Below are 22,752 nucleotides of genomic sequence, written 5' to 3'. Positions count from 1 at the left end.
TTTAAATTTGGGTGAACGAATAGAGCTGGAATCCTGAAATTTGGAAGTAAGATTAATGTTGGACTGTGGGATTGAGTTTGTTTTGGAAATTCGTACCTATGGGTACGGAAAGTACTAAATTTGGTACAATGGTACTAAATTTGGTACAATTTAAATTTAGGTGATGGGACAGAGCTGGAATCCTGAAATTTTGAATTAAGATTTCTTTTGGGGTGTAGGATTGAGCAAGTTTTGGAAATTCGTACTTAGGGGGTACGAAAAGTACTAAATGGTACTCAATTTGGATTTGGGTGCACCGATAGAGCTGGAATCCTGCAATCTGGAATTAAGGTTACTGATGGAGTGAAGGATTGAGGTAGTTTTGGAAATTCATACTTATGGGTACGGAAAGTACTAAATGGTACTAACTTTGGTATAATTTAGATTTGGGTGAACGAATAGAGCTGGAATCCTGAAATTTGGAATTATAGTTACTGTTGGACTGTAGGATTGAGTTAGTCTTGGAAATTCGACTTATGGGTACGGAAAGTTCTAAATGGTACTAAATTTGGTACAATTTAAATTTAGGTGGACCGATAGACCTGCAATCCTGAAATTTGGAATTAAGATTACTTATGGAGTGTAGGATTGAGGTAGTTTCGGAAGTTCGTACTTATTGGTACGGAAAGTTCTAAATGGTACTAAGTTTGGTACATTTTGGATTTAGGTGAACAGATAGGACTGGAATCCTGAAATTTAGATTACTGTTGGAGTGTAGGACTGAGATAGTTTTAGAATTTCGTACTTATGGTTACGAAAAGTACTAAATGGTACTAAATTTGGTACAATTTAGTTTTGGATGGACGGATAATTATTAGTGATAGTTATTCAAATTCGTACTTTCATACGAAAAGTATTAATGGTATTATGAATAGAGATGGAATTCGGAAAATTGGTATTTTGAATTGTTGTATGAGGGATGGTGTTGGTGTTTAGATAAGGATTTTTTGAAATGCATACAAATTCCGAAATTAGGCTGAGGGCTGGCTGACTTATTGAGAAATACGAAATGTACTGAATGGTATTAAATTAGACGATGGTCGCCGAGTCCGAACGGCGAGCCTTACGACACCACTTGTAGAGAAGTTTTACATGGCTGAAATACTCAGGAAATGTCGCCAACATCACTGTGGGGTATTTTGCCACCGTCGAAAATTTGATGTTGCCTGACCGGGGAATCGATCGGTTTTCCACATATCATGATATAAAAAATTCCAAAATTCGGTTGGAAAATGTGGATACAATTTTCAAAATACCCATATATTAGTACATAAAAATGTTCAGTGTTCACCATATTAAATATTGTTTATTTGAATATTATTCCTTTTCCGCATACGAAGTAGCGGGCATTTTGCTAGTTTCAAATAAATGGTTTTAACGAATAATTTGTGCAGCGCAAAGCGTATAAATACTGACGATACTCATACGCATCCCATAAGAAGAATTAACTTTTTAAAATAATAAAACATTCAAATTCATTTCAGGAACCCCTTTCCTAAATAACGACTGAGGATTTCTTCCATAGAAAAAAGTCCTCAGACAACTGGACTGAGGATTTCTTCCATTGACAAAATTCTCCGATCACTGGACTGAAGAAAAAATTCTCAGAGTTCTGGACTGAACATTTTTTCCATAGAGAAAATTTACCACAGAAAAAAATCTACAAATAAAAATTTGCTTATCTTATCAGCCTCGCCAGAGCGCTAAAAATTGATAATTAGCCATATGAAGAAAAATTCCCTGTCCTCCGACTCAAGAAAACAGTTACGCGCTTACAGAAATAATTTAAATCCGTATGTTTAAAGAATATTTTGTGAACCGCGAGGCGTATAAGTATGGATGATGCTCATACGCTTACTGGACTTAGGAGTTCTTCCATTGACAAAATTCTCCTAACACTAGACTGGAAAAAATTCTCAGGCCACAGGACTGAAAAAATTGTCCGAGTACTGGACTGAACATTTTTTCCATAGAGAAAATTTACCACAGAAAAAAAATCTACAAATAAATATGTGCTTATCTTGCAAGGGCGCTGAAAATTGATAATTAGCCATATGATGAAAACTTTTCTGTCCTCAGACTCAAGAAAACAGTTACGCGCTAACAGAAATAATTTAAATCCGTATGTTGAAAGAATATTTTCTGAACCGCGAGGCGTATAAGTATGGACGATACTCATACGCAACCCATGATTAATACTCTCATTGGAATCTCGTTTTAGGGAAATGTGAATGGAATAAGAAGAAGTTTCTCAAAATTTTTTAAGATCGATTTCAGTGTCATTTTCCGATATAAAAATTCAGTTTATTTCACTTTTTCTGCCCAGCCACCTCAACAAGAGATAGAAGTTAACAGATATCGCGTGAAATGGTTCGCTGGCTGAATATAAAATCCTTGGTCTGTGTTTTAATTCCTGTGAAGTTTGAAATGGATCCTTCCTTACTTTTTATGGAAGACCAAATAGACTTCTTGTGGAAAAGGCCAACAACAGATATTTAATGTAAGAAAACTTGAAGATGGTCTTTATATAGAAAGCTTAGTGGTCTTAAGGAAAACATGAAAAAATATTAACAGACCTGTCTTCGGTCATTTACGCAGAAGATATTGTCTTCCTATATAGAATACCAAAACTTCTCTTACAGAAGACCACAAAATTGTATTATTCTAAATCTTTCGAAGACTAAAACACTTCATTAAAAGATTCAAACTAAATAGATTCAAAGAATATTTTGTTAACCGCAAAGGGTATAAGTATTGATGATACTCATACGCATTCCATCATTAATATTTCCCTTGGAATCCATAGGAAATATATAGTAATAAGTCACTTTAGAAAAAAAACAATCAAATGAGATTGAAACTTCAACCAAAACAAAAACAGCGGATGGCATGCGCAGGGGAATTTAAATTAAAGTCCAACAACACTCACTCACAGGCATCTGTGGTGATGTTTTTTACTTACAGAGTTCGATGAGTTCTTACTTGATACGGGCTGATAGTTGTTTGCAAATATTTTTGTTCTGATGTTTTTGGGAAAGCCGAAAAGTATGTGCAATTCTCCTTTATTTAAGAATACTAGACACTTAAAGAGTTCGGGCTTTCGCTAAAAAAGGCATCATTTCAAAAAGCTGAAAAGCCTTCGCCGGTATGAAATCATGATATTGGTAGCGATCAGTAAAATTTTGCAACACTGTCAGTTGAGACTACATTTCTGTTGGCAAAGCCGAGTGATACTTTTGTTCTTCTCGTTGTATATAAAAATGTTTAGGACATATGGACACACCGTGATTGAGTCAATTTCTAGAATATTTTCTTGAAATTAGTAGGAAGGTGTAGTGCAGTTGCAGACGAAACACTTTAAAACATGAATTGCCTCCAGTTGATTAGACGCAAACCAGGAGTCATTAAGTTTATCCAAGACATAATCCCTATGATATTCTCCCTAAATTAAAACTTTCGTATACATATCTGACGCTATAATCGGCAGTTAATTAGACACAGTACGTAAGTATATTCACCATACCTAAGACACAATCCGTTTGTTATTCTACTTTTATTAATGTTCTTATAATTTTCGCCAGAATCGATAGATTAGTCACAGGGTGATTCAGTCAAAAATAGAGTTGCCACAGGGCTTATCAGTCTTTAGTCTAGCAACAGACCTGTCCATTATTTGCACTGTCTCTGTTTTAATTTAGTTGTACTTTTACTAGGCGTTTGAACACAGACCGTATTGGCAAGACAATAGCAAAGTTACAAACCATTTTCACCAATACATTCATACTTTTCTCTATACATATTTAAAAATTTATAAATGTATTAGCGAAAAAGGTTTGTATTTTTGCTATTGTCTTGCCAATACTTTCATTTGTAAACGCCGGGTAAAAAACGTTCCTACTTCTTATAGAAGTCCAATATATGTATCTTATTTTAAAAATCCAAATGTCAAATAAGACGAAATAAGACTTTTTCGTCTTCTGTGAAATTAGTAGGAAGGTGTAGTGCAGTTGCAGACTAAACACTTTAAAACATGAATTGTTTTCAGTTGATTAGACGCAAACCAGGAGTCATTAAGTTTATCCAAGATATAAACCATATGATATTCTCCCTAAATTAAAACTTTCATATACATATCTGACACTATAATCGTCAGTTAATTAGACACAGTACGTAAGTATATTCACCATACCTATGACAAAATCCCTTTGTTATTCTATTTATATAAATCTTCTTATAATTTTCGCTAGAATCGATAGATTGCTCACAGGGTAATTCAGTCATAAAGAGAGTTATCACAGGGTGTGTCAGTCTTTAGTCTAGCAACAAACCTGTCCATTATTCACACTGTCTCCGTTTTAATTTAGTTGTAGTTTTACAAACTTTTCTACTTCTTATAGAAGTCCAATATATGTGTCTTATTTTAAAAATCCAAATGTCAAATAAGACGAAATAAGACTTTTTCGTCTTCCGTGAATAATGGACCTACACATATTTTTGCAGTTTTTCTTAAATTTTTAATAACCCATTTTTAACCCATATTAGGAAGAAGTAGGTAGTTGCTGGCGAAACTCTTTAAAACATGAATTCTCGCCTGTTCATTAGACACAAACCTGGAGTCATTAAGTTTATCCAAGACATAGTCCCTATGATATTCTCCCTAAATTAAAAAGTTCGCATACATATCTGTCGCTAGAATCGCCACTTAATTAGACACAACCCTGCAGTACATAAGTATATTCATCATACCTAAGACACAATCCCTTTGATATTCTCCTTAAATAAAATGTACTTGAAGCAATCCATATTTCAATAATTACACTTTCATGCCCTCTACATTTCAATAGTAACAATTTTCATAGTTTTGTACCTTTGTCATTGTGGGTTTGTAAATATTCCAATTTCCCATTGTGATTGTGAAGTTAATTGTGATTGTGAAGTTAACTGACAGAATGCAACCATGTAAATAATTTATTCTACTACTCTTGTAAAACAACTCATTAATGTACCATTTTATGCAACTGTAATATATTACTCACGATTGGTACTTAAGCTAGAACAAAATTCAATAAAATCGCTCAGTTTGTGATCTACAATCTAACGCGTTACATAACCATCAGACAAGATCGCAAGGGGTGATCTCCATTCTAATACGCTATAGTAACTATCAGATAAGATCACAATGAGACAAGGTGCTCCTCCGGCAGTTACATCAATCCTCACTTGTGTTATCCTAAACAATCTAAACCAGATTGTTATAATGGCGCCCAACTCGTGGCCATGTATCACGACCACACCAACCATAATCTGTGAGTAATAGCCGAGGACAACAACAACAACCAAATCAATAGCACAGCGTAATTCTTGGAACGATAAGTTGCCGCATTCGTATCCAAGGATGACCCACAAGAAGAAAATGCCTGTTGGAAAAGAGGCTTAATGAATCAACAACTATGTACGTGTACGATGTATGAGTTTTACTTCAGGGTGAGGTAAACATACATCCACCTCTGCTGTCAGTGATTCATCTTTACTCCTGCAAAATGAACCGCGAACCATGTTGAGAAAAAGAAGGTTGATGAATCACTAACAATGTACGTGTACGATGCAGTTTTACTCCAGGGGGAGGCAAAATACATCCACCTCTACCGTTAGTTAGTCACCTTTACTCCAGGTGGAGGTTCCACAGAAAGTTTTCAACGCCATCTTTACGCAATTACTACACTCTTATTGGCACAATAGCAGTTTCAACATCCGATTGTTTCTGATGCAGTCCATCCTAAGCAGATGCAAAACTGATGCAGGTTACATTAGGAGTTCAACAATCCGTTATTTCTGATGCTTCATCGGGACGCTTTCAGCATCAGAGGGGGAGACTGAAGCAATTCATATTTCAATAATTACACTTTCATGCCCTCTACATTTCAACAGTAAAAATTTTCAAAGTTTTGTACCTTTGTCATTGTGAGTTTGTAAATATTCCAATTTCCCATTGTGATTGATTCATTGTATTTTAAAGTTAACTGACAGAATGCAACCATGTAAATAATTTATTCTACTACTCTTGTAAAACAACTCATTAATGTACCATTTTATGCAACTGTAAACTATTACTAATATATTTACGCCCTACTATTTCTTCTCACGATTGGTACTTAAGCTAGAACAAAATTCAATAAAACTGCTCAGTTTGTGATCTACAATCTAACGCGTTACATAACCATCAGATAAGATCGCAAGGGGTGATCTCCATTCTAACAAGTTATGGTAACTATCAGATAAGATCACAATGAGACAATTTGTCCGTCTGGCAGTCTACATCAAATCCTGAACAATCGACACCAGGTTGTTATATACTTATAGTATTTGTCGCTATAATCGATAGATTTGTCACAGGGTGATTCAGTCATAAAGAGAGTTATCACAGGGTTTGTCAGTCTTTAGTCTAGCAACAAACCTGCCCATTATTTACACTGTCTCCGTTTTAATTTAGTTGTAGTTTTAAAAATTTTCGTACTTCTTATAGAAGTACAATATATGTGTCTTATTTTACAATTCCAAATGCCAAATAAGACGAAATAAGGCTTTTTCGTCTTCTGTGAATAATGGACCTACACATATGTTTGTAGATTTTTTTAACTTTTTAATAAATTTCAATTCCCACATAATTCCCATTTGTTATTTAATTTATCCATATTGTATTTAAATTCAAACATATGTTCACCGAAAAAAAGTATTACATATTACATCTTAAATAAATTTCCTGTCCATCAAATAAAAACCAAACAACGCAATACAATTCAATCATTGAGATCATAAAATAACCATAACCCACAATTGTAACAAATGTTTTTTTCCATATGCTCCAAATTACTGTGAATTTAAAGTCGGATCAATTGTATCTGGACATACTACAATCATGGTATGAATGAACAATGGCATAAATTGCTGCCTTAGGTTAGCCTCGGGAGACATTTATTATATTTTCAAATTTGTTTTTTTGTCGAGAAAATCCAAGAAAGTATTGCGCTCAAACAAACATATTGGCCAGTAAAATGTAATTACTATGATATGTGGTACAAACATCATGGACTTAATGTCTTTGGTAGGTAGGATAAACTTGGTAAGACAATATTCACAAATTCGTATTATTTATTGCCATTTGTGGTGATTTTTTTAAGGTAGATAAGGGAAATAATTTACCAGGAAGAAATATAATTTAACAAATTGAATATAAAAAATTATCAATTGTTCACAGAGACAGATAAATAAATTTACAGATTTTTTTTCGAAAAGAAAACATAAACAATAACTAAGGAGAAATTTATTAAATTGCCAAAAATTCAACTGCATATTAAGGAGGTAGACCCGTATATGCAGCTAATTGGAATCATGCTATTACTATAGGAACACAATGCCGTCAGTCTTAAGTAAAAACTTGTACTTCCTACGAGTAGTTTCTGTATAACCGTCGATTTTGAGTTATTTGATATTAATTCTGTTTTCCCATAAATGCAAAAAAAATTCTATTATGTTCTACTCTATTCTAAAACATATTCATAAGTTATATTATCATTACATTATCAGCAAAGTTCAATGAACCTAAAATGTCGTATAAAATAAAACAAACAAACTTCACAACTTCTGTAATTGTTTTACGCTTTTGTTTAGCATAACTTGTGTTAGTGTATATTTTTTTAAGTTTAAGTTTGTTTTTCTTTTGTGTGAGTCACAATGTAAACAAAACGTTGATAATTTTTGAACTAAATTGTCTATGAAATTGTTGTTGCTTATGGCGGTGGCATGCAAATAAAAACAAAAAATACTACAATCCAAAGTTGTAGAAAATGCCACTAGAGTTATTATGATTAATTTCATACATTATTTCCATGACATGATACTGTCGAATGGGAAACCATGGGCAAATTATCATTATTGTGGTGTGTATATCAAAAAATGACGCAATGACCGATCTTCAATAGATTCGATACTGTTTTGTTGGGTTCCACGCAACACTGTTTATAACCTCAGCCTTTTGGGCTAATGTTCTTTTATCCTCTTCGAAATAATGGTTTTGGACCCCTAGTATGTTTGGACGAAATCCGTTTCCGACAAATTTTAGAAACATTGTTATTATTGATTCATGTTTTAGTAAAACCTCCTGTGTAACCACATCAAGCGGAATGTGTTCTTTAAAAAATTAGGCACGAGTTTCAAATGATTTTTCTGCAATTTTGCATATCGAATCCCATTTTACTGCAAACCTGCAAAAAAAATCCCTACGTGTTTTTATAGTCCTTTCTGGTAGCCGTAACTACCTAAAAAATCCCTTACTAACCCATTATTACCAGTTATTCTATGACCACTAGAATAACTAGTTATTCTGTGGCCACTAGAAGTTTAAAAAAAATATTTTTAGAACACTTAAGGTGGAATTTGTTTTCAATTCCAACACACATCATATTTTTATTTTATTTCGCACTCTGTTGGATTTGATCATCAGAACTTACGATTTGTAGCCGAAAACACTACACACTATGCCACGCGCACGAGCATTAAGGGTTGTTTAAACGCTTACATGTGCACCACCATCTGTCTTTATTTTGTTATTAAAAAATCGTAAGCGTTGAACACACAACCCTAGGATTTGTAATCGGACACACACGCTCTGTGTCACCGTACTCATAATTTAGTAAGGAATAATATAAGTACTTATTTTTGTTTACATTACTTTGTAATGGGTTATATAATGACTATCGGATCCGAATTTTTGCTGGGAAAGGTCCACATTCATTCGGAACGTCCACAATTTTTAAGATAAATAAAAAGAAGCTTTAATTTTTTATGGCAAATTAGCAACTTCCGAATAGAGGCCACAAAATTATGTTAACTCTAGAAATAAATAATGATTACGAAAAAAGATTTCTCTTTGGAAAGACGATATTCTATCAGCCCATAGATAAATGTCTCAATTTCTAGCCGAAGGTTTGCCTCATATGGATCTCATGAAAATGATTTCCCTGGCGATGTCTATAAATAATCATGGAATTTGAAGAAAATCCTTGACTGATAATCCATATGTTTTATAGACGTCAAGGATAAAATATTTTGGTTTGCTTCTTTTCTTTATGTCAAAGGCTAAAGTTATCAGGGTTATCATGAATAAAAATTCCGCGCGGAATTTTTCCCTTTCCCTTTCAAAATTTTTTATTTCCATATTTAAGTCCAAAAAGGGAATATTTTTGTCAATTCAGCAAGAATCTTGCATAATTAAGTGATTCAAGTGGTTTTCAAATTTTTAAAATATCGATTTTTCCTCGCGGGAAATTCCGAGGGAAATATTCATGATAACCCTGTATATCTCTGTTGGCAAAACCTTCTGACACATTTGTTCTTCTTTTTGCATATCATTTTAAGAACCGTGATCGAGTAAATTTCCAGATTATTTTCTTGGAATTGATAGGAAGGTACTGTATTTGCAGGCGAAACACTGTAAGACATGAATTGTCTCCTGTTTATTAGACACAAAACTGCAGCTCTTAAGTATTCCCAATACGCAATCCCTATGATATTCTCCATAAATTACAATGTTCTTATATTTTTCGCTAGGATCGACAGTTAATTAGACACAAACCTGGAGTCCTTATATATATACCATACCTAAGACACAATCCCTTTGATATTCTCCCTAAATTAAAATGTTCTGATATATGCCACTAGAATCGATAGAGTTGTCACAGGGTGATTCAGTCATTGGCTTAAACACATAAGTAAGGTAATGTCGTTGCTGACGAATCAGCATTAAATAAGTTACAGAAGGATTTGTTGCCATAGGATTACTCAATATTTAGTCTAGGCACAAACCTACGGTCTGTACCCAGCAAAAAGTTTGCACCCATCGATGCGATTTAGTCAATAGTACAGGTGCCGATGCACTACATCTTTTTCTATGAATTTTCGGAGGATTTTTAGAAGAGAGCACGCGTCTAGGAAGCATTCTCTACTGCTTCCAAAACACGCGGCTAGAAATCAAAGCACGTCTTTTGATGCAAGGCTTTGGATCGAATTTAAAGGCATTCCTCGAATGTGTTTTTAATCAGTTCAAGGATGCAATAAAAATGTAAGCAATTGCAAAATATCCCAGAATAAATAAAATGTATTTATTATTAAGAACTTCATTGATGCAATAATAAGGTGGTGTTAAACGGCCAGTTGATAGATTTTAATATGTAAAAATGAATGTTATTGTAAATTAAGTAATTGAAAACGTAAACAAACATTTTGACAGCTTGAAGGATATTCTTAATTTTGTTGTACTCTTAAAGTGGCCTATCAGTATCTCCGCTATATTCAACTGCAACTGATTTTGCTTCATCATCCAAAAGGTTTTTTTGTTTTGCCTTCTCATCACCAGTTCAGATTTTGACATGGGTTCCAACTCCACTCCATTAAGAATTACCGTCTCATGAATTGCCGCAAAAATTTTCGCAGCTTTAGTTTGTATTTTATTTAGAAATGTTTACTCTTTTTTGTCTTGCACAACTTCCAATTTTTTCTGGTGAGTATGGTCTTGTCACAGAGTGATTCAGTCAATAGCTAAATCGCAAAACTAAGATAATAGCTTCGTTCCCGTACTTTTTAATGGTAAAACTCGTAAAAGAGAGAACTGCAAAAAATTTGTTCTCACACACAAGTTTTTTGAAATAGTTCGGGAACGGAAAAATGGAAAATACGTCAAAAAAACTGGAACAAATGTCAAAGTCGGCGTATCAGCCAATCAGACGCCGGCAACTATGTTACTATTTTTTTACTCGCCCAAATTTGTCGTGTAAAAAGTTTTTAAAGAGAGCATCATTCAGCGCCATTTTTGTTTAAAGAGAAGTGAACATTTTACAACTTTTTTGTGTACGGGAACGCTTTTTCGAGTAAAATGTGTAAAAGTCGTAAAAATTGTAAAAACTTTTTAGTTCTGGAACACAGCTAATGCCTTGCAAATGAAGCCCAATTAAATTAGTTTGAGGAATCACCGCTAGATGCTTTAGAGTTGCCACTGGATTATGTAGTCTTCAGTCTAGGCACAAACCTGTAAGTATCTTAATCATGTACAATACACAACCTGTTTGATGTTATGTTCTAAATTTGTTGCTAAAGACTCTAGTGTTGTCACAGGACATCCAGGTTTGGTAAAAGTGATTTTGACTTTTCGGACTAGGTGTGTTGTGTTGTTACAAATACCCCCAATTCTGAATTTACTTCCCTACTAATGTCCAAGGAAACATAAAGTAGGTGGGTAATGCCAATGCAGACAAAATCGCATGTTATTAAGTGCAGTCGAAATACGGCTTGTGTCTTGGGTATGGTGCTTATAGGTTTGCGCTAATTTAATGAAACTTAATTGTGCTGAGATGTGACACTCTTTGAGTAAATGAGTGATATCTGCACTGGCATTACCTCCCGTTGCATGAAAATTTGTAGGGAACTAAATCTGGTGCAGACGAAACTCCATTAAAATAACTCCAACAATTACCGCCAGAGGCGCTATTGATGTCAAAGTGTTATTCACTTATTAGCTAAGATACACAACTTTCGATGGAGCAGTATAGCCACCTTACCCAATACATAACTATTTCGGCTATCGACTGGAACTGTTTTCGTGGATGGAAAAACAACAAATTAGATAAAAATATCAGATGTTGTAGGCGTGGAGTGCCACTATTGGCAGAAATAGTAATATTTAAAATTAAAAATACCTACATTTCTCAAGAACCACAGGACTTTAATTTATGGATGGATTTTAATTGAAGGAAAGCTTTATATGTTACCCGTCGAATCAAACAATATTAAAATATCTCTATTCGATCAAAAGTTACTCAATTTTGACCGAAATAAAAAACCATTCTGAATAACCGTTTGCCGTTTAAGACTTCCAATGATATTACTAAATGATATGATATCATTCTGATATTTCAGTCAGACGAAAATAAGTTAACAAAACATTAAAAATTAATCAATTTGGGCAGCATTTCTTTGCAAAAGAATGTTTTTATATAATATCCTAATATCACCTATGTCATTCTATGACAATTTGAAGTCTCTTCATATTGGCTCACACACATAGTACGCCTCTAAACATATTATTTGGTGGAGCCTTTATCACATCTGTCCCCTATATTTTCCACACGTTCCTATCACATTTGTATTGCAAATGTAGTAAAAGAAACAAATTGTTTAATAAGTCAACCATTTTTTTTGTGTTCATAATTCATAATCAAAGAAATTTTGTATTACAACATTTCGTTTATTAATTAACCACTGGCATGCAACAATAACCAATAAAATGTAAGCTACCATTACAAGCTACTGTTTAGCTACTAACAAAAAATAAACAATAATAAATAATAAACCAACGTAGTGTTCGTATATGTAACATGTTTTTATTTTTTGGAATTTACAAATAATTTCTTAATTGAGAAATTTTATTTATGCCTGAAGAGAGGTAGAGCGGAAGGGAAATGAAATGGACAAATGCAGTAAAAAGTCCATACATTTTATTTTAACTAAATGATGGGAAGGAAACTAGAATTGATCAATACATAACAAACACAGTGAGGAGTTTACAATACGATGATTTTTATTGCATTTCAGGTCCTGTGAATCAGATGTAACTTCAATTCAATTATTAACATGGTTATTTCAAGGATCATAGGTAATCTATATAAATATAAATCAAATGTTGTTCGTTGGTAACTGCATCAGTTGAGAACGACTGGACCGATTTCAATAATTCTTTCTGTAAAATGTGCGCACTTGGGTTTTTGACCACGCCCACTTTTTTCAGTTTTTATCACTTCTACTCCAACTACTGAACCGATTTTCCTGTAATTTAATTCTTTCTGTGAAATGATAGCCGTAACCCGACATAGGTTTCTATTTTCAATTTTAATATTTGCTACAAAAACTACTGAACCGATTTTCCTGAAATTGCCAGGGAATGTACAGGAATGTCCCCCGGTTAAAATAGACCACAAATTTAGTTGAATTCCGGAAAGGGTGCGGTACTTCCCCTATACCCTATTTCTTTAAAAATTCTATATCTATATAAATAAAAATCACGACATTTGCACAATTTCATATTTGCAAAGTTACGAATTTTGAGGTTGGGTACCTTTCCCACGCTTTAAAAAGCCAAAATAAATATGTTATATATAGAAAATTGATTACCACTCCCACTCTTTTCAATACATATTTTTCCAAAACTACTGAACCTAATTTCATGAAATTTTTAAAAAAAGTTCAGGAATGTCCCGTGGTCCAAAATGCTATATATTTGTAGAAGAATTTCGGGGGCCTATTGTTTTCTAATCGCTATATTTGCTAAACTTATGAGTGCATATTTGAATTGTCAAGCATAAAGTCCATAACAAGGTGTCAATAAAATAAGTAATAAATTCAAAGAGAATTATGCAGGCGAAAACAGCTTAGGCACTTTGGTTATTCAAGAAACTGACTAACGCCCACATTGAATAAGTGTGTTATGACAGGTCACAAAGATTGAAATAAATCGACATTAGCTACAAACATAAAACGAATGACTGCCTTTCCTTTTTTGAAACCTCCTGTTTTTGGGTATCGTAATATTTTGTCCAAACTTAGTATAAGTTCGAAGATCGGTCCACTCCTTCTGGTACCTCCCCCACAAAAGTTCAAAATTTTTCTGTAAAATGGTGTGAACGATAACTCTCGAAGGGAGCAATCAATTCGGTCCAAACTCTGCACATCGTATTATTCCTTCCAGATATAGATCGGGGTCGAATATGGACTATATCGGTCATCGGGAGGTTCCCGAACTCCCACATAAAATTCGGATAGAATGAAGTTTAACAGCTCCTCTCGGATGGTCTTGCAATTTTTTTTCAATAAGTTGTCCTTACAATTTTTTTGTTGCGCAAGTCCATACTTCCTGATATTGGCCTAAAAGCTCCAAGAAACCCTGACGACACCAACCAAAAGGGCAAATCCGCAAGACAATTCTCGTAGGGAGTTTCGTATTGGGACAGGCTTTGCACAACGTATTATTTCATCCAGTTATGTATCAGGTTGGAATATGGATTGTATCGGTCCACTCCTTCGGGTACCTCCCACACAAAATTCGGAAAAAATGTAGTTTAAGAGCTCCTCTCGCATCGTTTTGATTCGTTTTATCAGTAGGTTGTTCGAGCGGCCTCATTTACAGTGGCAAATTTTTCCGACGTTAGTCAATATTTCTTAAGATAATGGCCAAAAACCAAAAAAAAAACTCCAAAACCCTGCCGGCAATTGTGCAAGATAACTCTAAAACTTTTTCAAAAATATTTTTTTAATTTATTTTAAGGTAATTTAATATTTCGAGTCCTTTATGAGGAAGTTCGGTTACGACAAATGTTTGGTATATGGCAATGATTTGGTGTAGCCCCACATTACGGTACCTACTGATTTTGAACCAAACTAGTGATACAAAATCAATATATTTTATATACGGCATTTATATTGGTTTGGTTTTGTTTTTTGTCAGTGGCTGAGGGTATTTCTCCGTCAGCACAGCTGACTGATACTTTCTTAATTATTTTAACATATATAAATCATATTTATGCATAGATATGTTTGATTAAAAAATTAAAACACAATTTTTTTACAAAGAAAAAAATATCCAAAACCTTTAGAAATCCTTGACGGTGCGGAAATTTTTTTCACCGAATCGAACTAAAACATATTTTATATTATATACAAATTTATTTCATATATCATATCAATTAAAAGTGGTTGGTGCGTGGCATTTTTTAATATTTAAATGAAATAAATATTTTTTATTTATTTGAAATTGTTGCCTATTAGGGCGAAGATCATTTTAATATTAAGATCATTTTAATAATTATAATAAATGACCTAAGATTTTTGCAAGTGAGAAAGGAAAGCCGAAGAGTCGAACCCACACAACAACCACTATGTGACCGGTTTCGCTGTTGGAAGCAGCTCAGACAGACATATCGGCTGTGGAATGGCTTCTCTATCATCGAACTATGAATCTACGCCCTTGAAGAAACATATGAAAAAGGTGTTATCACGGCAGGTTAGCTTTCAGAGCCAAAATACATAACTTCCAAAGGCTGTGGCGCTAAGCGTTTGTCAAGCTGTATTTGAAAGATAAAAAGTTCAATGACAGAGAAGCCACTCCATAGCCGATATGTCTGATGACCCGCAACCAACGGCAAAACCGTTTACATAATGGTGCTTGTGTGGGTTCGAATCTTCGGCTTTCCTTTTTCACTAGCAAAAAATCATCGGTCATTTTGCTCGGCTCCAACGAGAAATTAAACTCGAAATCAATAGGTTATGTCCACTTATTGAGCACTAAACAAGCCATTGGCTTTATTTTGGTTATGGGGTTCTCAGAGGTCAAAAAACTGTACTTACAAAAAGTTTAAAGTAAAAAAAAATAAGCTACAGCGTTTTATTTATAAATGCAGTAAAATCTAGAAAATAATTTTTCGCTTAGGATCAAGTAGTATATTCTACTTCATGATGGAATCTCTCAAATAAAACGCTTGTATTTAAATTAAAAATGGTAACAAAATTAAGTGGCAAGCGTTTTATTTGAGAAATTCCATCAGGAAGAAGAATATACTACTTGATGTTAAACGAAAAATTATTTTCTAGAATTTAGTGATCTTTTAAATACAACACTGTAGCTTATTTTTTTAATTATCTTTTATTATAAATCTCCATTTTATGTTGTGGCTTGTAAATGAGATATCATTGGCCATAACTCTGGATATTACTTACTTACTTAGCTGGCCCATTACAGAACATTTGTTCCATAGACCGAACTAAGAAAATATCTCCAATTCTCTCTGTTTAGTGCTTCGCTGTTTGGAATACCGCGCTTTGTCATCTCTTCATCCAATGGTTTGCGCCATCTATTCTTTGGCCTGCCAATTCTGCGTGCACCGCCAAGTGGCGCGAATTTATACGCCTTTTTAGCGGGTTCATCATCGCTCATTCTTATTATATGACCGAACCAACGCAATCGCTGCATCTCGATACGTTTAACTATATTGGTGTCGTTGTGTAGCAGATACAGCTCGTGGTTCATACGACGTCGATATTCACCGTCAACGCAGATTGGTCCGTAGATCTTTCGAAGAATTTTTCTCTCAAACACGCCAAACACTGCCTTATTTGCTTGCGCAAGTACCCAGGCTTCGGAACCATACATCAGCATGGGTAGTATCAGTGTTTTCTAAAGCGTTATTTTTGTTTGTGTGGCATTGTTTTTAAACTGCTTATTTAAGCCAAAGTAACATCTGTTAGCCAATATAATTCTTCTTTTTATTGCCGAGGTATACGAAGTCTTTTACTACCTCAAAATTATAGGAACCAACTTCAACAGTTGTTCCGATCTTAATGGACGCATTGCGGGTCGACACCATCAACTTGGTCTTCTCTCCATTTAACGCCAGACCCACTTTAGCAGATTCTCCTTCGACCTCCATAAAGGTATCGGTTACTTCTTTTACTGATCGCCCCATGATGTCTATATCATCAGCATAAGCAAGTTACATGTGGCTATTGGTGTAAATTGTGCCACTTCTTTTGACGTTTGCCTCTCATATAACCTTTTCTAGCAGGATGTTGAAAAGATCACACGAAAGGCTGTCTCCTTGCCTGAAACCTCTTTTGGTACAAAAGTCTTCGGAGAGGTTCTTTCCTATTTTAACTGAAGATCTTGTGTCAGTTAGAGTCATTTTACAAAGGCGAATGAGCTTTGCGGGTATACCAAATTCAGACATGGCTTGGAATACATTTGAACGTAGCGGGGTGTCGAAGGCTGTTTTATAATCGACAAAAAGGTGGTAGGTGTCGATCTGAATCTCTTGGGTCTTCTCCAGGATTTACCGCAGCGTAAATATCTGGTCAATGGTGGACTTGCCAGGTCTAAAGCCGCATTGGTATGGTCCAATTATTTCGTTGACCATGGGCTTTAGTCGTTCGCACAATATCCCTGACACTATCTTGTAGGCGATAGGGAGAAGACTTATGCCCCTATAGTTGGAGCATAAAGTCTTATCTCCTTTCTTATGGACGGGACACAGGATGCTCAGGTTCCAATCGTCGGGTGCGCGTTCTTCCTGCCAGATGGAGCTAACTAGCTGATGCATACACCTTAGAAGCGTGTCGCCTCCGGTTTTAAACATTTCGGCTGGTAGGCCATCAGCTTCTGCTGCCTTATTATTCTTCAGCCTGTTTATTGCTGTCTTTACCTCATCTTGGCCGGGTGGTATACATTTAATACCATCTTCTGGGATTGGATCTGTGGTATCTTTGTCGACTTCGCTACTATTGGATACCAACAGTTTGGAAAAATATTCTTTCCATATCCTTAGCACACTATCTGTATCAATTACCAGATTACCTTGCTGGTATCTACAGGAGGATGTGCCAGTTCCAAAGCCATCAGTTTGATGTTTCACGCTTTGGTAGAATTTTCGGACTTCATTCTGTATCCTGTACATCTCCATTTCTTCACACTCCCGCTTTTTCATCTCTCTCTCTTTTTCCTGCGGAAAATACGTTTCTCCTCTCTCCTTTTCTCCCGATATCTCTCTCGTGCGCTACGCTTTGCTACGGATTGTAAAGTAGCCTTATATGCCTCATTTTTCTCATCGGTAGCAGCGCGACACTCCTGGTCATACAATGGATTCCTTGGTGGAGGTCTCTGGTATCCAAGTACTGATTTTGCGGCTGTTTGCATGGAGTGGGCAATGTTTTGTCTTTGTCCTGATATGTTATCGGGACGTGGAGTGCTTTGATTAAGCAGTTGGGCCAGTTGAGTGGAATATACTGTGGCTATCTGTTGTGATTGCAGCTTACCGATATCCAACTTCCGTGTTGTGTCTGTTCGCACTTTGTTTGCTACGTTTAATCTGGTACGTACCTTTGCTGCAACAAGGTAGTGGTCCGAGTCTGTGTTCGCACCTCGGAACGATCGTACATCCAACACGCTTGATGCATGTCTTCCATATATCACAACGTGATCAATTTGATTACTTGTTCTTTGATCTGGCGACAGCCAGGTGCCCTTATGGTACTGCTAATTACCATGTTTCTTGCAGATGCAAAGTCTATCAGCCTCATACCATTGTCAGATGTTTCACTGTGGAGACTGAATTTCCCGACTGCTAGGCCAAAGATATTCTCCTTTCCAATTTTGGCATTAATAATTTTAATGTCATGGGCAGGGCAACGGTCATAAGTTTCTTCTAAGCGCTCGTAAAAAATATATCTTTGGTCTGTTCGTCCTTGTCTTCAGTGGGAGCATGAGCGCAAATAAAGTTGATGTTGAAGAATTTTGCTTTTACTCGAATTGCGGACAGTCTTTCATTCACTGGGGTGAAGCTGGAGACCAGATGTTTTAACCTCCGACCACTATCTACAAATCCGCAACCAAACTCATGCTTTGTGTAATGGCAGCTACAATACAGTGCGTCACCTTTAGGTGCTGTTGTGACGCCTTTCCCTTTTCATCGTATTTCCTGTATGGCAGTTATGTCGGCCTTGTACTTTTCAATTACATCTGGTAATGCCAAAACTGCACCTTCTCTATAAAGAGTGCGAACATTCCAGGTGCAGATTCGCAGATCATGGTCCTTAAAACGTTTGCGGGGTTCGTCAACTTTAGAGGGGTTTGTTTTTCTTTTCTTTCGTTTTTTCATAGTTGGCTATTTTTTCTAGGGGAGGGTTACTAACCCGACTCCCAAACCCAGGTTTATAACGTTCTTATGTTAGCTCACTACCTTTAACGGGTGTTAAAGTCAGTTCCCCAGGTGACACCACGGGGAGGTCAGTGTACACTTGAGATGAAAGAGGGACCAAGAAAAATCCTGGGCTTTGCCATGTTAAAGCCGGTCAGGACCGTTCCTTGGTATCTTCCATCCCATACGTCACCCCTCGGGACATGGAATCCCTTAGAACTAATTAAACCGTTGTAACCCGATATGGGAACAGGGTTTTAGAGTTATCGAGTCATTATCTCAGGTTGGTGGCCGTAAGTTTTTACTAAATTTAGGGGACAACGAATCGGAATATATGGGGTTCCTTAAAAAAAGATATTCGGTTGAAATCAGGACCAATAAGATGGACCAACAGCTGTAAAAAATTCAATAGGATCTAAGAAACCGCCTTAAAATAAATTTAATTACAAATATTAAACTTTTGTGGTTGGTGTGGTTCCGAAAATAAAATCATGGAAATAATTTCAATACGAACCGAGAATCGGCCTTAAACTAGATGTAAGCGCACATATGTATAATTTTTGAGGGTAAGGTAGTCGAAGTAAAACGATCGAATTTGCCCTTAGCTTAGAAGAAATGTTGCGATATGTAAAGTGTGGGACAAGTCCGTTATGCCTTTTGAGGGCTGTTTTAGTTCATGCCAGTAGACACTACGAAGACTACGTGTGGTAAAATTTTTAAAACGTTCTAAGACCAACACTTATGCTGCATTTATGGTATTTTGTATGAGGTATGGACCATAAATAATGGACCGATTAGTCTACACGGTGCTCTTGAAACAATTTTAAATGGAAGGTGCTTACACCTTGGAAGTTTTTGCGGATTCTGAAGCTACAATGTTCATAGATGAGAAAAATCAAAAAACAATAAAATCGCCGGAGCGCTTTTTCAATAAATCGCGATTCAAGTTGACATTTTTAGGGGTTGTTGAGGTTTTCACGATTTTGCTTACAAACCGCAAGTCGTATCAAAATGGGACTAAGAAAAATGTTGTAGCTATGAAAATTCTCTACAAGATCAGCCTTTATGGTATTTTCGTAGTTTTTACCATTTTTGAGATATAGAAGTTCAAATTGGGACAAAGCACTGACTGTATCGCTCCCTTATAAAACAATGTCATGAAGGGTGCGCCTTAACCAATTTTTGATGAAAACCGCTGGCGCAGGGAAAGTTTTTGTGAATTCTGAAACAGCAGTGTTCATAGATGAGAAAAATACAAAAACAATAAAAAATCGCTGTAGGGATTTTTAAATAAATCGCGGTCAAAATTCACATTTTTAGGTGTTTTTTATGTTTTCACGATTTTGCTTGGAAACCGCAAGACCAATCGAAATGGAGCTAAAGAAAATATTGTAGCTGTGAAAATTCTCTAGAGGAGTGACGTTTATTATTTGTTCCCAGCGTGTGCCATTTTTGAGATAAAGAAGCTCAGTTTACATTTTTAGGTTTTTTTTGTTAGGGTTTCGCGATTTTGCTTGAATACGGTAAGTCTTATCGATATGGGACCTGAGAAAATCTTAAAGCTGTGAAAATTCTCTACAGGACTGGCTTAAGTAACTTATCCTAAGTTGTAACATTTTTTTAGATATATAAGTTTAAGTTGGGAATTTGCAGTCATGTCATTGTTTTATAAGGGGGCGATTCAGAATTGAATTGAATTTGAATTGTCCCAATTTGAACTCCTATATCTCAAAAACGGTAAAACCTACGTGAATACCTGTTGTGTATTTATTTCAGCTATAGTCCATATTTTGTTGCTTCAAAATTTGAAGAAACAAACCATAAAAGTCAATCTTGTAGAGAATTTTCATAGCTACAACATTTTTTTTAGTCCGATTTTGATACGACTTGCGGGTTCTAAGCTAAGTCGTGATAACCAAAACAACCCCTAAAAACGTCAACTTAAATCGCGATTTATTTAAAAAGCGCTCCGGCGATTTTTTTGTTTTTTTGATTTTTCTCATCTACAAACATTGTAGTTTCTGAATCCGCAAACACTTCCGAGGTGTAAGCACCTTCCATTTAAAATTGTTTCAAGAGCACCGTGTCTATCATCAAGCTTGATTTTAATTAATTTTTCATAGTAGTTTTTTTCGTTTGACATAGGGTAGTGTTTTCCAGAAACTTCTCCAAAGGGATCGGGGAAGACTTCCCCATATTAATGAATTCTTCTGTCCGATTCTATTTTTAGTTCAATACTATGGAACCTAGTTCATCCGCAAAAATGTAATATTATTGTCATGGATCCAATCACTGATCTTCTGTCGGCTTTACCTATCATATATAACGTTTGTTTCTTAAGTCTTTTGTTTGTTTATGTTTTTGTTTAGTATTTCAAGCAATGGAAGAGAATCCAACAGACTAACTCTCTCATACCGTGACTATCACATTTTCAAGAGTTTATGACAGTGTGAGATTGCCAATTTTTCGTAGAATCAAATTTGTTTCTTAAGTCTTTTGTTTGTTTCCACAAAAAATCACTAATTTTTCCGATTTTCCCTTTATTTTATATACTAAATATATTATAAATACTATATATATAAATACTATTTTTATTTCCACCAAAGTGGTTTACCTACCTTGCCTTGTAATGCATTTGCTCTTGCACTCAATATTTTTATAGACAACGGCTGCTGCTACTGTTGACACATATTCCACCAAGAGTTTTGCCCACAAAACTTGTTAAACATTCAATAAGCGGCACAAATAGTTTGATGCTCAAAATAGGCGATCCTGTTTCTTGTTATTGATTTAACTTCAAACGAAAAAGAAAAAAATGCGTTTTATAAGATAAGAAGATATGGAGCTAGACACGTTGTGCTTTTTTCCGACTTGTTTGCTTGTCTGTTGTAAATGTCAGCAATTCTTGTTATGATGCCACTATAATATTGCAGTTTATGAATACTTTTACTGTCTAATCAACTCTTCCATAGCAAACAAGAAAAAATGCCGGCTTGTTTTTTTTTTCTACCACACATAGGCCTATTTTCAATAAATATTTGTTTAAAAGCTGCTGTAGTGCAAGTTTTCTTCTTCGGTTTCTTGCAATCTTTAGTCTAAGAGTATTTGTCACTTGCATGCATGGACTTTGAGCAACAAAATGCAATTTCACAGACACATGTGATTTACACACTCACACACACACGCCACACAATTGCAGTCTGCCTTGGGGAATCCACAAAATAATGTTGCAACACGTTTTCCAGCTTTTGCCAATGGTCGATTGGTTTGTTTGGTCGGTTGGCTGGTTGTCTGATTGTTTGGTAGTTTGCTTTGCTTTACCACAACTATTGTGGTTTGTTTGCAATATTTTTTGTTGTAATTCGAAAATTAGGTCAAGCGTTGAGAGTTTGAGTTTCAAAAGTTGGTTGTTATTTTTCTTGTTGTTGCTTTCTGTTATTATTGTTTATTATTATGAGTTAGTGAAGTTTATGGAGATAAAGAAGCAGAATTGTAAGAAACAATTTTTTTTTCACTTTCGGTTATTTTTGAATAAAATAGAGATAATGGAATTATCTAAAATGAAACAAAATCGAACATAAAAAATATGGACCTAAGATTACTGTTTATGGGTCTCTATATAATAGAAGCCCTTGGGTCATATATAGAATAGAAGCCCTTTTTGTGATCTATAAAATAGGAACCTTTGGGCCTTTTATAGAATATAAGCCCTTGGGTCATATATAGAATAAAAGCTCTTTTTGTCATCTATAAATTAGGATTAGATTAATAAAAGTCCCTTGGGTATTCTACAGATTAAATTTCCTTGGAAAGCCATGGCGCTTCCGTCTCTTCTGTTGAGCAGAAGCCTCTATAGTCTACTACAGAGTAGAAGCCCATAGGTATTGTATGGAATAGAAGCTCCTTAGCTCCATAGAATAGACGATCC

General features: G+C 35.2%; 2 protein-coding genes across 3 annotated transcripts in view; one reads left to right on the top strand and one right to left on the bottom strand.

Moving 5' to 3' along the window:
* The window catches only part of Flo2 (flotillin-2), a 580,663-nt gene that overhangs the window by 34,203 nt on the left and 523,708 nt on the right, over positions 1 to 22,752 (top strand). The gene's annotated exons all lie outside the window — the stretch shown is intronic.
* LOC141399806 (glucose dehydrogenase [FAD, quinone]) overlaps positions 1 to 22,752 on the bottom strand; it is a 72,395-nt gene that overhangs the window by 43,823 nt on the left and 5,820 nt on the right. The window contains exon 2 of one of the 2 annotated variants that reach the window (XM_073979113.1): positions 21,443 to 22,256. The gene's annotated coding sequence lies outside the window, so the exon portion shown is untranslated. The remainder of the gene's footprint in view (positions 1 to 21,442; positions 22,257 to 22,752) is intronic. The other variant, XM_073979112.1, reaches the window with a different exon arrangement.

The sequence above is a fragment of the Musca autumnalis genome, unplaced genomic scaffold (assembly GCF_047663935.1).
Source record: "Musca autumnalis isolate F117 unplaced genomic scaffold, ASM4766393v1 scaffold_3, whole genome shotgun sequence".
Taxonomy (NCBI): Eukaryota; Metazoa; Arthropoda; class Insecta; order Diptera; family Muscidae; genus Musca; species Musca autumnalis.
This window is presented reverse-complemented; position numbering and strand designations above follow the sequence as displayed.